The following is a 23,268-nucleotide window of genomic DNA, read 5'->3' as shown; positions in this document are numbered from 1 at the left end:
AAATTCATTAATTAAACAAACATTTCATTCTATGCATGCATAACAACTAAATCAATTGGATTTAACTAGTCTCTAAAAAGGCCCACAATTAATTGGAACCAAATGCATCAAACATCCTAAGCATTAATTAAAGTTGGAAATAATTAAACTATATACTTTTAGTTCTATTGGGTTTGATAGCGTCCATATAAAAATAAATTCATATGCATGAAGATGGAGGATTCAATTGTTTTGACTAATTGACCGGACAACCTTATTCAATTAATCAATTTGTTCTTTGAACCTAGGTTGACCATGCATTACTAAGATTCTAGTCCAGTCTATAGAAATCAAAGTATTCACCTTCAATCCTATTATCAAATTTTGATTAAAAAAAAAAAAAAGATGAATATTGCAACCATTATATGAAATATGATGGAATTAGAAATTTAGTATGAAATTTTGTTTTTTTTTTTTTTTAAAAAAATAATAATAAATGGATAATAGAAATTAGTTGGATGAGTTTATAGAGGAAAAAAAACTAAGGTGCAGCTGGCAAAAAGTTTTCACTATGTTTACCATTCCAATAATTTAAGAACATTATCAAATTGAAGTTGAGAGCATTTATTACTTGTCATAAGATTAATCAATTCATACTTTCTTCTACAAACGGCTCGTCCGAGCAGGGCCCATTGACTTAGCCTTTTCTCTAAGTAAGAACTTCTGAATCTTTCCGGTCGACGTCTTCGGCAGCTTCTCCATGAAAACCACCGTCTTCGGCACCATAAACTTCGGCAACTTCTCTCTACAATACTCCATTATCTCCTCCTCTGTTGGCAATCGAGTCAATCCTTCTCTCAAGCTCACAAACGCACACGGCGTCTCTCCCCAGAACTCATCCGGCCGCGCCACCACCGCCGCCTCATTCACCGCCGGATTCGTGTACAAAACTGATTCCACCTCAACACTGCTCAAATTCTCTCCGCCGCTTATAATCACATCCTTCGATCTGTCCTTGATCTCTAAATACCCATCTGGATGCATCACCCCGACGTCTCCGGTGAAGAACCACCCCTCGTCGGTCATCGCTTTTTTCGTTGCTTCAGGATCTTTAAAATACCCAAGCATCATTGATCCGCCTCTTAAAACAATCTCTCCGATTGAAGCTCCGTCTCTTTTCACACTCTTTCCGGTCTCTGAATCCAACACGTCTACCTCTGACATTGCCAGAGTCCGCACCCCTTGTCGTGCCTTCAGTCGTGCACGCTCCGTCGCCGGCAGTCGGTTCCACTTTGACTTCCATGAGCAATAAATCACCAGCCCTCCAGTCTCTGTTAGTCCGTACCCATGGCCGACATCAAACCCCAATGATTCGGTTCGAAACAGAACTGCTGCAGGTGGAGGTGCTCCGGCGGTGAGAATCTTGACGGGTCGTTCAAGTGGTTGATTGTCAGGGGAGTTTGTTAGCATGTTGAGTACCACCGGAGCTCCGCACAAGTGTGTCACATGATGGCGATGAATCAATGAAAAGATCAATGCCGCATCGAATTTTCGAATGCAAACATTTGTGCCTCCGACCGCCGCAATTCCGAAAGGAAAACTCCATCCATTGGCATGAAACATCGGTAAGGTCCATAAATAAACCGATTGCTTAGGAACTCCCCATTCGATAAGCGAATCAAGTGTCACCGCAAAAATTCCTCTGTGACTATGAACCACTCCCTTCGGCGATGATGTCGTGCCAGAAGTGTAGTTCATTACAATCGGATCCCACTCACTCACCGGCCGAATCCACCGAAACTCATCATCCCCTTTCTGAACCATTTCCTCATACGAATCAACAAACTCGCCTCCAATCACAGAGGACGACGATGACGATAGCGAATCCTCCACCGCAGTATCGTCGGCGATGAGGACGAGCAACGGTCGTTTGGTCTCCGGTGGGAACAATGCCAAGGCGTCGGAGATTAAGCCACAAGAGGCTTGATCAATAAAGATGAGTTTAGATTCACAGTGGCGGAGGAGGATGGAGATGGTTCGAGCGTCGAGGCGAAGATTGATACAGTTAAGGACAGCACCAGCCATCGGAACAGCAAACTGGAGCTCGTACATCGGGGGAGTGTTGGGTGCGATGACAGAGACGACATAGCCTTTCTGGATGCCAATGGAAGAAAGAGACGAAGCGACTCGAAGACATCGGCGATAAGTTTCTGACCAGGTGTAGGTGGTGGAGTTGTAGATAATGGAGGGAGAATCACCATAGATGACAGAAGCTCTTTCAAGGAAACCAATTGGAGTTAGGGGAGAGGAATTAGCCAGACTTGGCTTCAAATCTTCCATGGAAATTGATTGGGAGATAGTCGTTGCTCTGTTGTGGTTGCTCTGTTTTTCTCTCTGTAGAAATGGTAAATTAGTTGTAATTTGTAGGGTGGAGGAGGGATGGGATGGGAGATGATTGGATTTATGTATGAAAAGATATTTCGACCAAACTTAAAAGGGTATGGTCATGGTGATGATAAGAACAAAAACCTTTTTTGAGAAAAGAAATAAATGTTTCTAACTTCGACTCATCGTATTGGAAATAGATAGTGACGTATTTTTGTTTCTTTGACAATAAATAAATAGGATAAATGAATATTGTTTAATGACTATTCTGTCCCTATTCATAAATTGCATTAATTTTACCAAACTTCCCCTGAGCATATAGTTAAATAAGAGAAGTTTAGTTGGAGAAGCTACCGAGAAACTACGTGGCAACTCCAATCCCATAATCTTTTCCACATACGGGGAAAATTATAAGGATTTCAGAAATTACCGAGAATTGTGGGATTCATTAATTTCTGCCGAGAACTTTCAATTTTTGGAACAGAATTTTCAACCTGAATTTAAGTTGTTTAGGATTTTTTTTTTTTTTTTTTTTTTTAACAATTCGTGAGGTGGAAAATTGAAAAGTTTAGTTATAATCATGTTGTAGTTGGCAAGGGACTATATCTTCATCATATGTGGGGTTTTTTAATAGAAATGAATTAATTTATAGAAAATAAATAAATAGTGAATTAGGATTTCGTTTGGTAATCATTTGATTTTTCTAGTTTTGAAAAATAAGTCTATAGACACCCTTTCCACATTTAAGAGGACGTTTGGGGTATTACAACCCACTTACAATTACTTAAGACTATAATAACCAACTTATTGATTAAAAGTTTTCTATTTTTTAAAGATAGCTTAAGAGCTTACAAATTTCTTTTTTGTTATTGAGTGGAAAACGAAAATTTATAAATATAAAAATGTAATAAAATAAAATAAAACAAAAATCTCAAAATTAGAGAGGTGAAGTTTGAAAGGAAAAAAATGAGAAGGGGAGGGTCCAAATGGAAAAAAGTTAAAATGTTGGTGGGGGAGAATAAAGGCACTGACATTCTAGGTGTGGGAGTTAATGTCATTGTATGGGAGCAATATCTCGTCTACAAAATTTAATAAACTAAATTTTATGAGAAAAAATACTTATGAAAAAGTAAAAATTCAATTTGAAGAAATACATATATATATATATATATAGACCAATTTGTGGTCGAATGACGATGTTTCTTTTAAGTTGGTTAAATTGGAATAAACTTTCATTCATGATATCATTTAATTTATGGAATTGAAATTTTACCACCTTAAATAAGGAGTCACATACCATTTATTTCAACTAGTTGGAATTTGATTGTTAGTAGAAATATCAATTTCATGCAAAAATAAATAAATAAATAAATAAAACAGTTACATTAAACCTAAACCCTTCTCTTACTAAATTACTCAATTTGATCATATTTCTATTGCTATTTCAATAAAAATGTTGTTTTTTCTTTAAGAAAATATTTTGATTCAATTATGGGTGGGTCAACCTTATCTAAAACCTCCTATTCACAAAATTAACACATGACTAATTTAAAGAAGGAGTTTTTGTATCTCTTTCATTTCTTTTAATAACAAAAAAAAATATAAATAATTATCAAACGTATTTAAATTTTTAATTCTTAAGAAAGAAAAAATAGAAAATGAAAAAACAAAAAACGAAAATGTTATCACAAGTCAAATCTCTCTTCTATCAATGGTAAGTTCTATCTACCGTCATTTCCTATTTATATGGTAATGAGATAATGTTATCTATTATATTACTAGTACAAATGGAATACCCAAAGATGAGTCCAAATTGAGTAAAATTAATAAATTTTCAAGTGAATAAGAATTATTTTGTTATATTGATAAAGTTTATTGGCCAAAATCATAGAACCTAATTTCGTTTTTTGTTTTTGGTTTTTAAAAATTATGTCTATATTCTCTCATTTTCTTACCATCTTAAGTCTAAGAGTTCAATTCTTAGCCAAAATCTAAACAAAAATAAGTTTTAAAAACTACTTTTTTTTTTTTACTTTTCAATTTTTGGCTTAGTTTTTAAAAATATGATTAGAAAGTAGATAACAAAATACGAAACCTAGAGGTTGAATGAGTGTTTATAGGCTTAATTTTTAAAAACTAAAAACGAAATTGTTATCAAACGAAACCTTAGGTGAATGATTTGGTTTTTTATTTTTAATTGTCATACACTAAAAATCAAATAATTACCAAACAAAGTTTAAACTTACAACTGTTAAACAAAATTGAAAATTAACCTAAAGTAGAAGACTCAAATGGATTGCTTAACCTAAATTTTAAAGCTTGAGGAGGGTTTGAAATAAGGTAAATAAATTTTGGCTAAATATACCAAAATGATCTAATTTTTAATTATGTTTTTATCAATTTCGTTCTTGATCTTTGAAATTTTCAATTTTACCTTTAGTTTTAATTCAATTGAAATTCTCAATTAAAGTGGTTGGTCTATAAAAATAGACCTTATAAAAGTTTTTTTTTTTTTTTAAATAAAAGTTCTTAGATAGATATTCTTTATTTGTTTATTTAAATAAAGTAGTTTACCAACTAAAATAGACTTTTTAATTTGAACATTTCCTTCAATATTTAACTTTTAAATTATTATTATTATTATTATTATTATTATTATTATTTTGTCTTTTAAACATAAATTTAACTTATTATATGTTTGAATTTTCATACCCAACTTGTTGGGTTAAAGATTTAATAATTTAATTTTACTATGTTAACTAATTCGAAGTTTAGATATATATGATCTAATTTTTTAATTAATTATGTTAAACTAGTTTAACTTAGTAATAATTACATACACATTTTTATTGAGATTGGAAGTTTAATTTTCGTCTAACTATCATTGTTATGATGAAAAAAAAACTTCTTAATTAATTGAACTAATTAGTCATTGCTATTATTATATGTTAACTACAATCCAAGTTATTAACATTAACTTCAAGTAAAGTGGCGTATACAATTTTTTTAATTGTAATATTTGGTCAACTGCCTCTAATTACTACAAATTAACTAGTTTAATTAATAGAATAGTTATATTCCAGGATTTGTTTTAAATATAGTAAAATGAATCAAAATATTTAGAAAAATAGCAAAATGTTATTGTTTATTAACAACAGACATTAATAGATTATTATCATTTATCATTTATAGACACTTATAGATACTGATAGATGTCTATCAGTGGCTATTAATGCATATCACACTATGATATTTTGTCATATTATTTGAAAATATTTTCAACAATTTTTCTATTTAAAATATTTTTTCTATATTTAATTTATTTTGATTAAATGATTAATTTCAACTTATTTATCTATTTTAAGGTAGCTAGGGGTGTTCGAAAAACCCGATGACCCGAAAAAACCGATCAACCTAACCCAACCCATACGGTTTGGATTGGGTTATCAACTCATTTGGATTGGGTTGGTTCATGGGTTCACCTAATATAACCCAAACCAACCTGAACCAACCCAAATCGTTTATTTACTTTAAAATATATTTTTTATTACATATAACACAATATTTATACATAAATTGATTTTAATTTTATTTAATTCCAATATTTTTTTAATAAATTATTCTTCAATAACTCTTAAAAGTAGTTTCTTTACACTTAAAGAAAATTTTCACTATATAAATTGAAATTGAGTTGTTAATCTTAATTCAATATATGAAAATAATTAAGTAAGATTTTTACATATTTACGTTATGCTTCTTTTTAGAACAAAATTTTTAACAAATGACCCGATTAACCCGAACCAACCCAACCCAAATATTTCAAAGTTAGGTTGGGTTGAGTTCATTTTTTAATAAGGATTATTTGGGTCGAAGAAATTTACAACTCGTTGGGTCTAAAAAGTCTTTCAACCCAATCCAATTCGACCTATGAATACCCCTAAAGGCAGCCTAATTAGGGAGGTTCATTCTCTCTGAGGTGGGCCCATGGTAACCTAAACCTAATGGGATGGGAGACGATTTTTTTTTTCCAATTCTCACTGCGTTTAATTTATAGTTCTATTTTAGTTATTTAAAAAGAAAAAGTCTAAGGTTCTAGATAATGAAATAGTTCAAACATATCTATTCAGTTAAATCGTGATATTTAATATATATACTCTAGATCACACCCACATATGAAAGGATATACTACTTTGTCATGTAACCATTCAATTTAAATAGTTGTAAAGAGAAAGTACGTGACTATTCCTTCAAACATATCTTTACCGTTTGATTGTGATGTTTAATATCCATGGACTAGATCATATCCATGTACATATGAAAGAGTATATTACTTCACATGTAACCACCTTGATTTGAATAGTTGTAACAAATGCTTAAATAGAAATTAATAAAAGATGTATGGGCATAATATGGAGATGTAAAGATTCTTCACTCATTGCCCACTTCTTTACTAAATGGGTATGCTAGTTAATTTTTAATTATTTTATTATTTTTAGAAGTGTTATTACAATATAATTGGCTGATTTTATTACTGACAGATTTTATTACAAACAAAATCTGAGGAACATAATTCTTTATATGTTGATATGTGTAGTGCATATTTGTTGGGTTTTGCTTCCCTATCCTCAGTGACATGTTTCGTGGCCCTTGTCTTCCTTTTTCCCTACAAAGATTATTTCTTCATTCCTTGAGGATGAGTTTAGGGATTGTCTAAGCCTCGACCTTCATGTATTGTGATTAAAATTTTTTATCTTTCTTGATTGTGGTGTTGTTCCAACAATAAATAAGGCTCGGCTAAATTGTTGTGAGTATAACAAATCACTTACAGAGTAAGTGACAACTTGAGATAAGTTTTTGATGTGTTATTGAACGGAGCTCAATCAGACTCTGTAAAGGTGAGGGGACCTCATACTTAGAGGTGACCTAGTATGTTATATTAAAGAGATCTTATACAAAGGTTAGAGAAGTATTATTGTAAATGTGAAGAGATCTCAAACTTAAGGAAAACCTATGTTGAAACCAAACCATAAGTTCTACGTGAGCTACTAAAGAGAGAATCTATCAAATAAGTATTTCATTGCACTTGTTAAATTCTTTATATAGTTAAATTAAAGTTCCTTTCTGCCAGATGTAGGTGATTGTGCCGAAATGGATTACCAGTCTTTGTGTCTCACTATCTCTGCTATTATTCTTTGATACTATGTTATTTTGTTTGTAAGTTCATCTCTTGTTATAAATTTCGTGCTTGACTTCGTACTCTGTATTAGATCCATTTTAATTTTTCAAGAAGGACATGTTAGGGGGTATAAAATTAATATGATTAAAAAAACATGGTTGATTATAAACTATTGATAAATTAATATAGTTTATGGGTTGGCACCAAGGGATATCCCTCACTCCTATCACACGTAGATCATTACTTCTCGTTTAATAACTATTTAATTTTTAATGTTTGGTTTTTTAAAATTGAGTTTATAAACACTATTTCAACTCATAAGTTTATATGCTTTTTTTATACATTTTCAACTAAGGCTTGCAAAAACTTGTCTTTATTTTTAAAATTTGAACGAGAACTCAATTACTTCTTTAACAAAGATTAAAACCATAATTTAAAAATTGGAGAAAACAAGCAGAAATTTCAAAAGTAAAATATTAAATTACTAATTGTCCCAAAAGTTTTAAGTTGACACGTGAAGGTAAATTCAATATTATATCAACACTCTAGCACTCCCCTTCACTTGAGGACTTGAAATATATAGAACGACCCAACAAATGGAATCAATATTAATACAATAAGAAATAACATCAAAGAGTTTAAACACAAAACCTATGACTCTGATACCATCTTAAATTATTAACTTACCTAAAAGCTTAAACTAACAGATAAAGATAAATTTAGTATAAATTATATCAACACCTATATTTTCTTTTCTTGCATGAAAAATTATTGAATTTTTTATTTAGAAAATAAGAAAAGGAATCAAACAATTACTTTAATCCAAAACCGTCTAACTAAAGTCTCGTTTGGTAATCATTTCGTTTTTTTTTTTTTTTAATTTTGGATTTTGAAAATTAAGTCTATTTCCTCCTCATTTCTTATAATTATTTGCATATTTATTAAGTATAAATGGTTGAATTCTTAGTCAAATTCTAAAAATAATGCTATTTTTTTTTAGTTCTCAAATTTTAGCTTGGTTTTTTTAATCATTGATAAAAAGTAGATAACAAAGGATAACAAAAGAAGAAATTTAAATATAGAAATAGAGTCTATAGGCTTAATTTTTAAAAATAAAAATAAAAAACTAAGGTCCCGTTTGGTAACTATTTGATTTTTTTTTTTTTTTTTTTTGAAAATTAAATCAATTTCATCCACATTTCTTACACTGATTTGCAACTTTCCTAAGGATAATGGTTGAATTCTTAGCCAAATTCCAAAAAAAAAAAAAACACACACACACATTTTTTGGAAGCTACTTCTTTTAGTTTTCAAATTTTAGCTTGTTTTTTTAAAATCATAGATAAAAAGCAGATAACAAATGAAGAAATTTGGAGGTGAAAGTAGTATCCACAGACTTAATTTTCAAAAATAAAAAACAATATGATTACTAAATGGGACCTAAATGGTTCACAAACTGCGCCTAAATTTCTAAATTCGATCATATTTGGATTGCTTTTTCAATAACATATCGTTGTCTTCGTCAAGAAAACATAACAATGATTCAAACATGGGTGTACCAAACCTATCCTAAACGCATTGTTCACAAAATCAACACATGTGACTGTTTCAACAAATCTTACAACATCACCAATATTTGAAATTATTTAAAGAGAATGATGTCATGCATTACCTTGGCCGAAACGTTTCTAAACACCATAGATGTAGATTTCGTTGAAGGTTTAACACCTCTGGCACGTATTAAGAGTCTAAAGCCAGAATTATGATTTTTACAATATGAAGTCGGCTCCTACATTAATGTATATATTTTTCATATTAGATTAAGAGATCAAATTAAAAACACATACATTGATCTAAAGGAAATGATTGTTCTTACCGTCAAATCTTTGAAACTTGACTTTATCGTAGAAGATGAAAACCAAGTAGCGTACATTTTGTCTAAACCATTTATATAAGCATGTTCATGCAAGCTGGATCAAAGATTGGTGGATTCAACTCTTCATGAATTTTGTTCAAAACATTCACTTCAAGAAGGCCAAATTTATGCATGATTATGTAATCTCTCATTTATTGAACGAATTAATTACAATTTAATTACTTTTTTTTTTCCCTTTTTTGTGATTTTAAAAGTTCCAATTTAATTTTGGTATTTTGGTTTGGTTAAATCTCTCTTCTATTCCTTATATCTACATAATCGTTTTCTGTTTATATGGTAATGGATTAGAGTTTTCTAGTATATTGCTTGTACAAATAGAATGTTTATGATTTACAGATGAGCAAAATTAGAGTATAATGAATAAATTTTCAAGTGTGAGAATTATTTTGGTATGTTATGATGAAGTTTATCGACCAAAGCCATAGAAAATTAGGTTATATTGTACAAAATATCCTTAAACTCTATATTTTGTATCAAAAATACTCTTGAACTTTCAAAAGTTTAAAAATTATTCTTGAACTTTCAAAATTAATTAAAAAAAAATATATCCATACCATTACTTTTGGATGGAAACCATTGGTGTTGTGTCAAAAATACCTTGAACTTTCAAAAGCTTTAAAAATACCTTTAAACTTTAAAAACGTTTAAAAATGCACTGCTATATGAACAGAAATTGTTAATACTGTCTTACTTCTCTAATTTCCATATTTTTTCTCACATTCTTTCTTCAATACCCTCTTACTATCCTTTTTGTTAATTATTTAACATTTTTTTTATCGAAAATAAGTAAATAGATAAAATCACGCACTTCAGTTAAGATATATGGACTGTAATATAAAGAAAGAGAATAAAGGAAATACCAAAGGATTTTAAGACTTTAAAGTTTTGGAGTTATATGTTAGTAGTTGAGTGTGTATGTGTTAATAGGCAAATACATTTTTTTTGTTTGAGTATTTATCGTTTTGGTATGTTCAAAAGGAGATTTTAATTTTGAATTTTTTTGGGATTTTGTGTTCTAAGAATTGGAAAATTAATTGAAAAATGAAAGGTCAAACCATTTTGTTTTTTGTTTTTGTTTTTGAGAATTAAGCCTATAATAACTACTTCCACCTACAAGTTTTTTTTTTTTTTTTGTTATCTACTTTTCACCAATGGTTTAAAAAATCAAGCCAAACATGCAAATCATGATAAGAAATATTGATGAAATAGGCTTAATTTTAAAAAACAAAAACAAAAAATTAAATAGTTACCAAATGGGGGCGAAAGTATCCTTATGGAAAAAAAAATATCTATAACTTGTTTTAAAGTTGGTTCTTTTCGAACTCAAAAAACCTTGAAACAAATTGATCACCATATTAACGGTAACAACATTTTTAAACTTTTTTAGTTTTAAAATTATTTTTGCAATGAAGTATTAATGGTTCTTGTTCATATACAAAAGTCTTTTTGAACTTTTTTTAAAGTTAAGGGTATTTTTAAAATAAAATTTTAATGATTTTCATCCAAAAAACTAACGTCAAGGGCATTTATGAACACTTTTTGAAAATTTAAGGATATTTTTTAAAATTTTAAAACTTTGGAGGTATTTTTTATATAAAGTATACAGTATAAGTATAAAGTATACAGTATAAGGATATTAATTTGACATGTCATCAAATAATTTATTCATTTATTTTGTGAAACTGCTACTTTGGTAGTAAATAATGAATAGAATTAATATGAAAAATTCTTTAAACTACTTAATATTAGAAATTTTCTCCTAGTGGTATCACCGTTTAGAAGGGGATGGGGAGAGTTTTCTTTACTCCATGTTTGTATGCTTTTTTTCTAATTTTTATTGTAATTATTATATTACAATATTTAAATCTCAAATTTTATTCTTTAATGACTTAGATAATTATTTAATATTTTGAACCATAAATTTTTTTTTTTTTACAACATGTGTAATAGGATAATTGAATCTCTAATCTTGATATTAATAGTATAATTAGTTTCATGTCAATTGAGTTATGCTCATTTTGACTAATCATAAAGATGAACATTTGTACTACATATATACTTGACAATTAAGTAATGAGTTATTTTCAAATATAGGAAAATAAAGAAAAATAATCATTATATTACTTGTACAAATAGAATGTTTATGATTTACAGATGAGTCGAAATTAGATTAAAATGAATAAATTTTCAAAGTGCATAAGAATTATTTTGGTATGTTATATGATGAAGTTTATCGACCAAAGCCATAGAAAACTAGGTTAGATTGTACAAAATATCTTAAAACTTTGTATCTTGTGTCAAAAATATCCTTAAACTTTCAAAAGTTTTAAAAAATACTCATGAACTTTCAAAATTAGTTCAAAAAATACTTTTGGATGGAAACCATTAGTGTTGTGTAGAAAATACCTTGAACTGTCAAAAGCTTAAAAAATATCCTTAAACTTTAAAGTTGTAAAATACTTATATGAACAGAAATTGTTTATACCGTCTTACTTTTCTAATTTCCATTTTTTTCTCACATCATTTCTTCGATACTCTCTTACTATCCTTTTTGTTAATTATTTGATATTTGTTTATCGTAAATAGACAAAATTGCACATTTCAGTTAAGATATATGGACTATAATATGAAGAAAGAGAATAAAGAAAACACCAAAGAATTTCAAGACTTAAATGTTTTAGAAAGTTATCCGGTAATAGTTGAGTGTATGTGTTAATAGGAAAATACATTTTTTTTTACTATTTATCGTTTTGGAAATATTTTGGGATTTTGTGTTTTAGTTTAAAATTTTGGTTGTTGAGAAAAGTGATGTAAGCTAAGAATTGAAAAATTAATAGAAAAATGAAAGGCTCGTTTGGTAACTATTTTGTTTTTTATTTTTCTTTTTGAAAATTAAACTTATAGCCACTACTTTCATCTCCAAATTTTTTTTTTTAATCTATTTTTCACTAATAGTTTAAAAACCAAGCTAAATTTTGAAAACTAAAAAAAAGTAGCTTTCAAAAAGTAGTTTTTATTATTGGAATTTGGCTAAGAATTTGACCATTGTACAAAGATGCAAATCATTGTAAGAAATGTGGAAGAAATAGGCTTAACTTAAAAAAAAAAAAAAAAAACTAAATGGATACAAAACTGGGGCGAAAGTATCCGTGTGAAAAAAAAAATATCTATAACTTGTTTTAAGGTTGGTTCTTTTCGAACTCAAAAAAACTTCAAACAAATTGATCACCATATTAACGATAATAGCATTTTAAAACTTTTTTTAGTTTTAAAATTATTTTTATAATAAGGTATTAGTGGTTCTTGTTCATATACTAACAGTGAAGGTGCTTTTCAACTTTTTTTTTTTTTAAGTTAAGGATATTTTTAAAAAATTTTAAAGCTTGAAGGTATTTTTAAAACAAAATTTTAACAATTTTCATCCAAAATACTAACGGCAATGGCATTTATGAACACTTTTTGAAAGTTTAAAGATATTTTTTTAAATTTTTGAAAATTTAGAGATTTTTTTGACATAAAATATAAAGTACAAGGACATTTTTTATAATTTAACTTAAAAACTAATATAAACTTATAACTAAAAAACTAAATTCAAACTACTAAGAACCAAATGGGTTATTAAACCTAAATTTCGAAACGTGAGAAGGGTTTCAAAATAAATAAAATGTTGGCTAAATTTGTATCCATCTATCCATAGGTTCTATGGGTCTTAATATAACGAATTTATCTGAAAATATACGTTCCCATATTTTTATGTTATATCTATACTATATTAAAAAGTGCTATATAGAGAAAATATTTCTCTTCCCATTTTGCTCTCTGTCTTTTCACAAATGTCTATTATATCATTTCCTCTAATTATTTGTGTTTGTGTTATTTTATTTTACGTTTTTAAAGATTTTTTTTTCAACAAATTATCTCTTACAAAGAACATGACATGAATGGAGAAACAAGAGACAAAAAAAAAAAAAAAAAAAAAAAAAAAACACATGGAATGGTGGAGAGATGAGAGAGGAAAAAAAAAGGTACAAATTGCATTCACACTCATTTTTAATTAAGCACAAATTTATTTGTGTGGTTGGATTTTTTTCATCTTGATAACTTTTCTTTTTCAATTTTATACTTCTCCAATAAATTCAATAACGGAGACAAAACTTTGTATTCTTAATTTAATTTTAACCTTTCATTTTATTTTTTTTCTTGTTTATTTTCCCATTTTGGTTCATGTATCTCATTTTTTTTTTCAATGTTAGTTTTCCAATTTTCAACTCAAGCATACTATTTCATAGAAATTATACACATCATTTCATAGAATAAATAAAATACAAATCATCTTGTTTATCTTTGACATGAATTCCATTTTCAAAATGTCAAATAGATATTTCTCTAGTGATTAATATTTTTAAAGAGAAATAGAAATTAAAGGATTCTGTTATTTATAACAAATATTGAATCATGTCAAATAGAATTTTGAGAATCCATATCGTCGATAAAGAGGTAGTATTATTATCTCCGATTGAAATTTTATTCCAATTGATAATATATGTAATTGAATATTATTCATTAACATATATATTCTTTTAGTTTTTTCCCTATCTTTCTATACTTTAATGTTAAATATTTAAAATTTAAACTTAATTATTAGTATATTTATTCGAAAATATTATTTTTCAATGAAAAATTATGTCTCAAAGTTTTCTATCACATCTAGAAATTATCCATGTTTTCTATGGACCCTCAAGGATCCGCTCCCACAAGAATTCCCGGTTTAGTTGGAAAATTGGAGAAGGAATGCGGAAAAATTCCTCTTAAACTATGGGTCAAGGATAGACAATACATTCATCATTCCTATCCCTCCCCATCAGCCTTTTTTAATTTATTATATTTAATAATTTAATGTTATGTTTTGTTATTATTATACAAACATTATATTTAAATTCCAAGTTTGGAATTAATCATATAAAAAAAATTAGTGAGAAATTTAACTATTTAATTACAATTTTTCCATTAAATTAATTGAATTTTCATTTTTTTCAAAAAAAAAAAAAAAACAAATGGAGAAAATTTTCTTGAGAATCTGACTCGCACAATTTTTTTATGGGAATCCCTACGCAAATATATCCTTGGACCTGTCCTGTTTAGTGAACATCTTTGATCCACATCCAACACATTCCATTTACATGGTAAATTAATTTCAAACAGTAAATACATGTTTTTAGATATTATTTTCTTTAATTACTCAATTTTATAATAAACATTTACTAATTAAACTTAATGAAAAATAAATTCAATCAAAATTAAATTCCTTTTCCATAAAAAACTTATAAACATTCTAAACCATGAACGTCCCACATGTTTCCAACTAGTATACCAAAATGATTGAATTTTTATGCTTTTTTTTCTCTCAATTTTGTCATTTTCTTTAACATTTTCAATTTGGGTTTGTTTGACACATTTTGTCATGAATTTTCAAACTAATATTTAATGTTCTTTATTTGTTTTGCTTGATTTCACCTTTTAAAATCGAGACGTATTATTTATGAAACTTTAAAACACATTTTACTTGAGTTTTCTAATACCCTAACTGTAGAAATTTTATATTCGGAATCTAAACAGTTAAAATATAATATAATGAATTAATAAATTAATATCAATTAGTCATTACACTTAATTTTAATTAATTATATTAAATATAATTATATTATGTAGATTTAATAAGTTTCAACTAATACTTATACCATTAATACTTTATATATCTTAACTATTTAATATAAAATTATATTATTAATTATTAATATTCTAATTAATTTATATTTATTTAATTATTTTTAGTAGTTAAATTAAATAATTTAATTAAGTTCAATTATTGTTTAATGTAAAAATATTAAATAATTTTATTTAATTGATTATATAATTAATCAATAATACAATATATTAAATAATACTGAATTTAATTTATGACTATATTGATTATTATCTTACATTCAATTAAGAAATTGTTTAATTTTCGTTTCTTTATACAAGATTGGGAAAACAAACATTGATACTTAATTTCTAAATATTAATTATTCTATATATTAAATATACTGAAAACATAAAAATGTTGTTTCAAATTTTATATTGTTTTGGTTGTTTACTAAAAACACATTTTTGCTCAACTCAATCAATTAAAACATAAAACATGATCATAATTGATAACAAAACACATATTTGTTCAACTTTATAAATTAAAATATATAATGAAACCTGGATTGTCAACCAAATAGGCTTTTAGCTTAGCAATAATTAACTTGTACTAGATTGGAGGTTTGATCTTCATCCCAACAATTGTGAAAAATTCATCAATTTTAGAAATAGCCTCCTCAAGATTTCATTTTCCAAAGCTAGCACTTTTTTTAAAACTCATTACAATAGTTTTTCTTGGTCCATCATGCCCGTGATCGGCCACCGAGATTTACATGGATGAAAATTTAACTTTTTATAACTTATTCTCGTGAAATCTCGCACAATCACACCAAGGTTATATCAATATTTCAAAATATTATGTGATCTTTCCAAATTTTATATCAAATCTTATCTAATTTTTCAAATCTTTTTACCAAAAATCAAATGCCAACAATTAAGTAAGATTTGGGAGATGTAGAAACGTGGTGTATCTCAAATAAAATTAATTCTATATATTTGGGCTTTCTTAGTGAAATCTCGGACTGATTAATACCGGGATTCTTTATATTTTTTCAAATCTTAATTTTTTATTTGGAAAATTTGATATTTTACAAAATTTAAAAATCAGAGTGCACATGAGATCTATCTGAAAAATCATAATTGGTAAATTCATTTTAAAATTTAGAAATTTGAAAATTTGGAAACAAAAATTAGGGTAAAAATTTGAAAATTTATGTAAATTTTGATGTAAGATTTGGTAAAAATAATTGATTTTGGAGAAAAATTGAAACATATAAGATTTGAAAAGATTATGTAATATTTGAAAAAATTAGTAGAATCTCGGTTAATATTACCAAAATTTCATAGACAAGGCCCATGTTAGAAAAAAATAATTTTTTTTAACTAAATCTCAGTGGTCAATCTCACTCGAGATGGATCGAGAAAAACTAATTTACCGAATTTTCAAAAAGCGTGCTAGTTTTGAAAAGTGAAAAACTTGATGGTGTTATTATGAGTGTACATGGGTTGAGTTGGGTGGGGACGTGGGTTGTGACATTATTTGTTTCATATTGGTGAAGTTGGCAACACAAATGACCCACCCATAATCTCCAACCCAACTCAACTCAACCCTCAAAATCTGGGTTATTATTTTTTTTTTCCTAATTTAAAATACTTTTAAATTATCTACAACATATATCTAATAACTAAAATCTCATGAAACTAAATTCTTACATACGAAATATGTATAATATTTATTACAAAATTTATAAAAAAAAATTTTAAATAAAAACATAAAGAATTCACAAATTCATCAATTCTAAAATAAATATGTATATTTTTTATTAATATGTATGTAATTTGGGTTGGATTGGGTCAACCCAATTTTTTTTAATTCAACCTTTATAGTTTGAGTTGGACAGTCGGATTTTTTTGGGTTGTTGAATCATTTGAATACCCCTAAATTTTATCACGAACAATTTCCTAATTATGGTTTGTTGCACTAAAAAACTTCTAATTAATTGTGATTAATTATTTTTAAAAAATCATAATTAATTATTTTATTGTAATCGTAACTAATTAATAGATAAAATTGTGGAAGTGAGGGTCGATTGGTGGACATTCATTTTCTTCATGAGCCGGAGGAGCCAGTGCCTAAAACCGGTTTAGCCAGGGGGTTTGGTCCAAAGGTGGTTTGGTTGGAGGAGGGGTGTGGTTCTGGTGATTTTGGATCCGACGTGAAAGGGGGAAAGTCGTGGGCAGCCCTTTTTGGGTCTAAGTTGAGGGGGTAATTTGGAGTTTATTCCCCCAGTGGTTGAAAATGATAAAGTCATTGTTGAACCTTGTGAGAAGATTATTGATGAGGGTGTCTGTGTGTGGGAGAAGTCTCTGGTTGGTCAGTTTGTAGATGCCAAACTCCCGTATTCTGTTATTTTTCGTCTTATTCAGAGAATTTGGGGAAGTGTAGAGATGCCAACTATTACCTTATTGGATAACGGTTTAATTATCTTTAATTTTCTGAAGGTAGAGTCACGAGATTGGGTGATAGAGAATGGTCCGTAGCACTTGGGTGGCAAGCCCATCTTATTACGACAGTGGTCTTTAGGTATTGTTCCTGAAACCTTTGTTTTTTATTCTATTCTTATATGGATTAAACTGGAGCGTGTTCCCCGGAGTTGTGGACGGATAGGGGTTTAGCAGTGTTAGTTAGTGCTATGGGTAAACCTGTATTTTTTGATGTTGCAACAAGAGAGCAACGACGATTATCGTATGCGAGGGTTTGTGTACCTCGTAGGTGTTCTTGTTGTAGTTCCTTTGGGCATACTGGGGCGGTGTATGACAAACAGGGTGTGTAGAAGGGTCAGGAGTTATGTATTGTGGTAGGCAATGAGGGGTGTTTGGAGGAGAATGAGGGAAATGAGAGTGTGCGGAAGGGGCAGGACTTGGGTATGGGTGCAAGGGGAGCTAGCCTAGATGAGATAAGGGCGTGGAGAGGGTTGAAGACTTTACTTTTTTTAGTCGACGTAGGCGTGATAGAAGAGGTGTAGGGCTTAGGGGTGGTAGTAGGTCACCAGGTACGGCGCCCTTGAAAAGCAGAGTAGTTTATGGGTCCCCTAGAATTACGGGGTTTGTAAAGCATGTTGATGATCGTAATCAGTTTGGTGTTTTGTGTGATAAGGGGGAGGACTCGTTGGCATTGACACTAGTGCAGGTAGATCTTGATCTGTTGCTTGTCATGGATGGGATGTTTGGGAGTTTGGGCAAAGGGCCAGTGGGAAGTGATAAGTGTGACCTCCTACAAGATTCATGATTTGGTGTTCCTGGAATATTAGGAGGTTGAATGACCCTGTCAAGTGTAGGGTGGTGGCAGACTTTCTAGCTTCCTCCTCTGTTACTTTTTGTTGTTTACTTGAGACGAGAGTTCGTGGTGAGAATTTTAGTATGGTGATGAGTAGGTTTGGTGATGCCTGGAGTTGTGTGTGTAGCTATAGTGTGTAGGGAGTTGGGAGGATTTGGGTGATGTGGCAAAAGAGTGTTTATGATTTTTCCATTGATGTCAGTGGGGATCAATTCATTTCTGGAACCTTAGTGGATATTGTATCTAGTGCTAAGGTACATACTGATGTTGTATATGCCTCTAATTACGTTAGCGAGAGGAGGACTTTGTGGTCTCAATTGATTGATGTATGTGCCTCGTGGCAGCTGCCTGAGTTGTTTTGGGAGATTTTAATGTTATTCGTAGTAGTTCGGAGGATTTTGGTGATTGCCCTAGCTTGAGGAAGATGGAGGAGTTTGATGAGGTGTTATTGGAGGCAGATCTGGTTGAGTTGGGTGTGACAGGTAACTGGTTTACCTAGACTAGTAAACTTCAGGGGAATGGTATCTTGCGCCGCTTGGATCGATGCTTGTCTAATGAGGCGTGGAAGGTAGCTTTTCCATATTCGGAGGTCAAAGTTAGTCAGTGGGGGATTTCCGATCATAGCCCTCTTCTGGTTTCTACAGGGGAGACGAGGAGTAGGCCGCCTCTTATGTTTCGTTATTTTTCTCATTGGACAGAGGCAGAGGGTTTTCTTGACACTATCAGGTTAGTATGGAGAAGGTCTAAGGATGTATCTCCTATGGTTAGTTTTGTGCAAAATTTAAAGGCAGTAAAGGGGGTTTTTCGTGCATCGTTTGGTAGACGTATCTCTGTGTTAGCTGATGAGGTGCGGGCGGCTAGGCAGGTCATGGAGGTTGCTCAGGCTGCGGTAGAAAGGAATCTTGATTCAGAGTCGGTGTGTGCAGAGGCGGCTCGGGCCACTGAGGTGTTTTGGTCAGTGGCAAGATTAGAGGAGGCGTCGCTCCGACAGAAAACCAGGGTTAGGTGATATGAACATAGCTTTTTTTCATCGTTGTGTTCGTTCTCGTCGTAGCTGCAGTGGTTTATTTACAGTCGTGGATGCTGCGGGGACTCACCAGACGGAGCATGACAAGGTGGCAGGGGTGGCGGTAGAATTCTTTAGAGGTTACTTAGGGGTCCAACATGTGGGGTATAGGGATCTTACTGCTTGAATTGGGGATATTGTGTAGTTCATCTGGCCGAGGAGGGGGTGGAGGCATTTGGTCGACCAGTGAGTTGGGAGGAGATTCAGAAGGCTTTATTCTCGATGAAATTTGAGAAGACTCCTGGGCCTGATGGGTTTTCGGTGGATTTTTACAGAGTTGCTTAGAGTGTCGTTGGGGATGATTTTTGTGATGCTGTGCTGAATTTTTTTGAGACATGTTACCTGCCTGGTAGAGTTAATTCTACTGCTATTACTCTCATCCCTAAGAGGTGGGGAGCTGAACGTATGGAGGAGTTTCGTCCTATTTCATGTTGCAATGTTGTGTATAAGTGTATCTCGAGGATCTTAGTTGAAAGATTGCGGTTGTGGTTGCCTGATTTCATCAGTGGTAATCAATCTGTGTTTGTTCCAGGAGGTCAATTTTCGATAACATTTCATTGTATCAAGAGCTCGTAGGGAGCTATAAGGAAGGCAGAGGGAAGCCGCGTTATGTGTTAAAGGTAGACCTTCAGAAGGCTTACGATTCAGTGAATTGGGATTTTCTATTTGGGGTGTTATTGACAATATGTATGCCCCCTTAAGTTTGTTAGTTGGGTGAGGGCTTTTGTTACTTCGCCTAAGTTCTCTGTGATGATTAATGGTTCCCTTGATGGGTTTTTTCCTAGTAGGAAGGGGTTGAGGCAGGGGGACCTATTGTCTCCTTTTTTGTTTGTGATGGTGATGGAGGTTTTGTCTAGGTTGTTGAATAAACCTCCTGTGTGGTTTAGGTTCCATGATCGGTGTGAGCGCGTGGGCCTAACTCATTTGATTTTTGCAGACAATTTGATGATTTTCTATGTGGCTGAGAAAGATTCTTTGGAGTTTGTGAGGTAGGTATTGTCAGAGTTTGCAGAACTGTCTGGGTTAGTTGCAAATGTTGGGAAGAATTCCATGTTTGTTGCGGGTGTGGAGTCTAGGGAAGCGGAGGAACTAGCCGCATATATGAGTGTCTCTCTTGATTTGTTGCCTATTAGGTATCTGGGATTACCTTTATTGGCGGGTCGGTTGAGGGCTGTGGATTATGCGCCTTTGATACAGAGGATTACAGCTCGTATTAGAAGCTGGGCAGTGAGGTTTCTATCCTTTGCTGGGAGGTTGCAGCTTGTTAGGTCTGTTTTACGGTCCTTTCAGGTTTTTTGGTGTAGCATATTCGTGTTGCCTGCGTGTGTAACTCATGAGGTTGATCGTCTGTTACATAGTTATTTATGGAAGGGTAGTGTGGTGAGCTGGGGTGGTGCACGGGTGGTGTGGGATGAGGTGTGCCTACCGTTGGGAGAGGGAGGGTTGGGTGTGAAGCATGTGGCCTCTTGGAACCAGGCTGCTATTATGAAGCTGCTCTGGCTTCTCTTAATTAAATCGGGGTCACTATGGGTGGCGTGGGTGGAGGAGTATGTTTTGTGTGGGCGATCGTTGTGGGCCATTCAAAGTGAGGTTGGGAGGTCTTGATGCTTGAGGGCTATCTTGCGAAGTAGAGATAGATTCAAGCATCTGGTTCGTTTGATGATTGGCGATGGTCGGTCTTGTTTTGTTTGGTGGGATCCTTGGCTGCTGAGGGGCACGATTTTGGATTTATACGAGGAGTAACTTGAAAATGCGGTTTTTGGAGTTCTTGGATGGTGAGGGAGGTTGGAGGTGGCCTACAGTATCTTGGGAGCTGCTCGAGATATGGGGTCTTATCCAGGCAGTGGGGTCCAGGGTGAGGGGAGAGGATTATTGGGTTTGGGTGCCAGATGCTAGTGGTCGGTTTTCTATCGCTAGTGCTTGGGAGAGTATACGTCCTCGTCATCCTAGGGTGTCTTGGGCTGGTATTTTGTGGGCGGGGGTGGTATTCCACGACACTTCTTCTATGCGTGGTTAGCAGTGAGGGACAGGTTGGGTACGCAGGATTGGTTGAGGAGTTAGGGTGTGCTATCAGGGGTGGGGGGGGGGGGGTGTCTTCTATGTGGGGAAGATGTGGAGTCGCGAGATCATTTATTTTTTGAGTGTGGGTTTGGGAGAGAGGTGTGGTCTAGTGTGTTGCATCAGTTGGGTTCGATGCATCGGGTGGCTGGTTGGGATGTAGAGTTGAGTTGGTTGTGCCGTGTGGGGTCGGGTAAGGGGGTGCATAGTAAGTTATTCCATGTTTTCTAGTGTGCATCCATATACTACATTTGGCAGGAGCGTAATCGACGGCTACATGGAGGTCGACCGAGGTCGGTGTCTGCTCTGGTTCACCTTATGATCTCTACGGTTCGTGCTCGTGCTACTTCCTGGCGGGTTGACCTTCTTGGTCTTATCTAATGTGTGTACGGTTGTTTTTTCCTTCACATTGTTCTCTGCTTGGTTGTAGCCACTAGTTGGTGGGGTTTCTCTGCCTTGCTTCCTGGTGGTTTGCGAGTTTGCGTCTATGTGTTGGTTTTGTTCTAGTCTTATCCTATTGGTATTGTTATGGTTTTGTTGCCATGTCTTTGCTTATGCTTTGTTGCTTTGTTGCCTTGATCCCAGACGGTGGGATCCTCTTTGTTGTTGTATAATAATATCACCTATTCTAAAAAAAATTAATAGATAAAAATTAGTTATATTAAATACAGCTGAATTAAAATCAATGAATAATAAAATTGAATTAATTTTTCCTAAAAAATACAATTTTTTTACAACTAATCAATACAATTGGACTAATTAGTTATTGCTACTATTATATGTTAATTAAGCCAATCATAAAGAAATACGGATTAATCCAAGTTATTAACATTAATTCCAAGTAATGTGTGTCCTCCGCCAACCGGCCCTACCAAAAAAAAAAAAAAACCAAGTAACATAGCTTATATAAATTTATTAGTTTTAATCTTTAGTCAATTGTCTCTAATTAGTACAAATTAACTAGTTTAATTAATTAATTAATTAATTAAAGTTATTAGTCAATTAAACTCATTTATATATTAGTTAAAACATCGGACCTTTAATATTAATATTGTTGTTTTCAAAACTTATTAGAGAAATATTGTTGTTTTGAAAGGGAAAATTAAAAGGATATTGTCCTTTTAGAAACTATTTAGGAAAATATTGTTGTTTTCAAACTATTTGTAAAAATATTGTTATTTTTTTTAAATAGGTCGAATTTTGAACCCTCGACCTTCCTTTCATTTGTACGTCGAACTTTGAACCCTCGACCTTGCCCTTCCTAACATTATTATTGAGTTTGTTTAATTATCATTCCGGAGACCTTCCTCTATCAAAAGATCGTATTTCTACATTTTCATAAGGTTCCCCTGGAATTCCTTCCAAAGCTTGTTGAATAATTTTTACGGATTCTGTCCAAGTCTGACTAAATAACGAGCTAATGAATCTCCTTCTTTTTGCCACTAAACTTCCCAATCAAATTCGAGAGCGAGATTATGAGAGATAGTGAGAGTTTGAGAGAGCGAGAGTTTAAGCGAGAGCGAGAGCGAGAATACCGTACAAATTTCTTTTTTTTTTTTTTTCCTTTTTAATTATTACACATTCCACCTTCTTCTTTCTAATCCTTTCTTTTTTTTTAATTTTTCATTTTATAAAAAAAATTCTAA

The 23,268-nt window shown here is 31.6% G+C and overlaps 1 pseudogene across 1 annotated transcript; it reads right to left on the bottom strand.

The window, feature by feature from the left end:
- Positions 1–532: 532 nt before the first annotated feature.
- LOC120069398 (2-methylpropanoate--CoA ligase CCL4 pseudogene) lies at positions 533–2,617 on the bottom strand (annotated as a pseudogene). Its single transcript, XR_016525354.1, has one exon. The product of XR_016525354.1 is annotated as a 2-methylpropanoate--CoA ligase CCL4 pseudogene (transcript).
- Between the last annotated feature and the right edge of the window lie 20,651 nt (positions 2,618–23,268).

This window comes from Benincasa hispida, chromosome 12 (genome assembly GCF_027475165.1).
Source record: "Benincasa hispida cultivar pf3 chromosome 12, pf3_genome.v1.1, whole genome shotgun sequence".
Lineage (NCBI taxonomy): Eukaryota > Viridiplantae > Streptophyta > Magnoliopsida > Cucurbitales > Cucurbitaceae > Benincasa > Benincasa hispida.
This window is presented reverse-complemented; position numbering and strand designations above follow the sequence as displayed.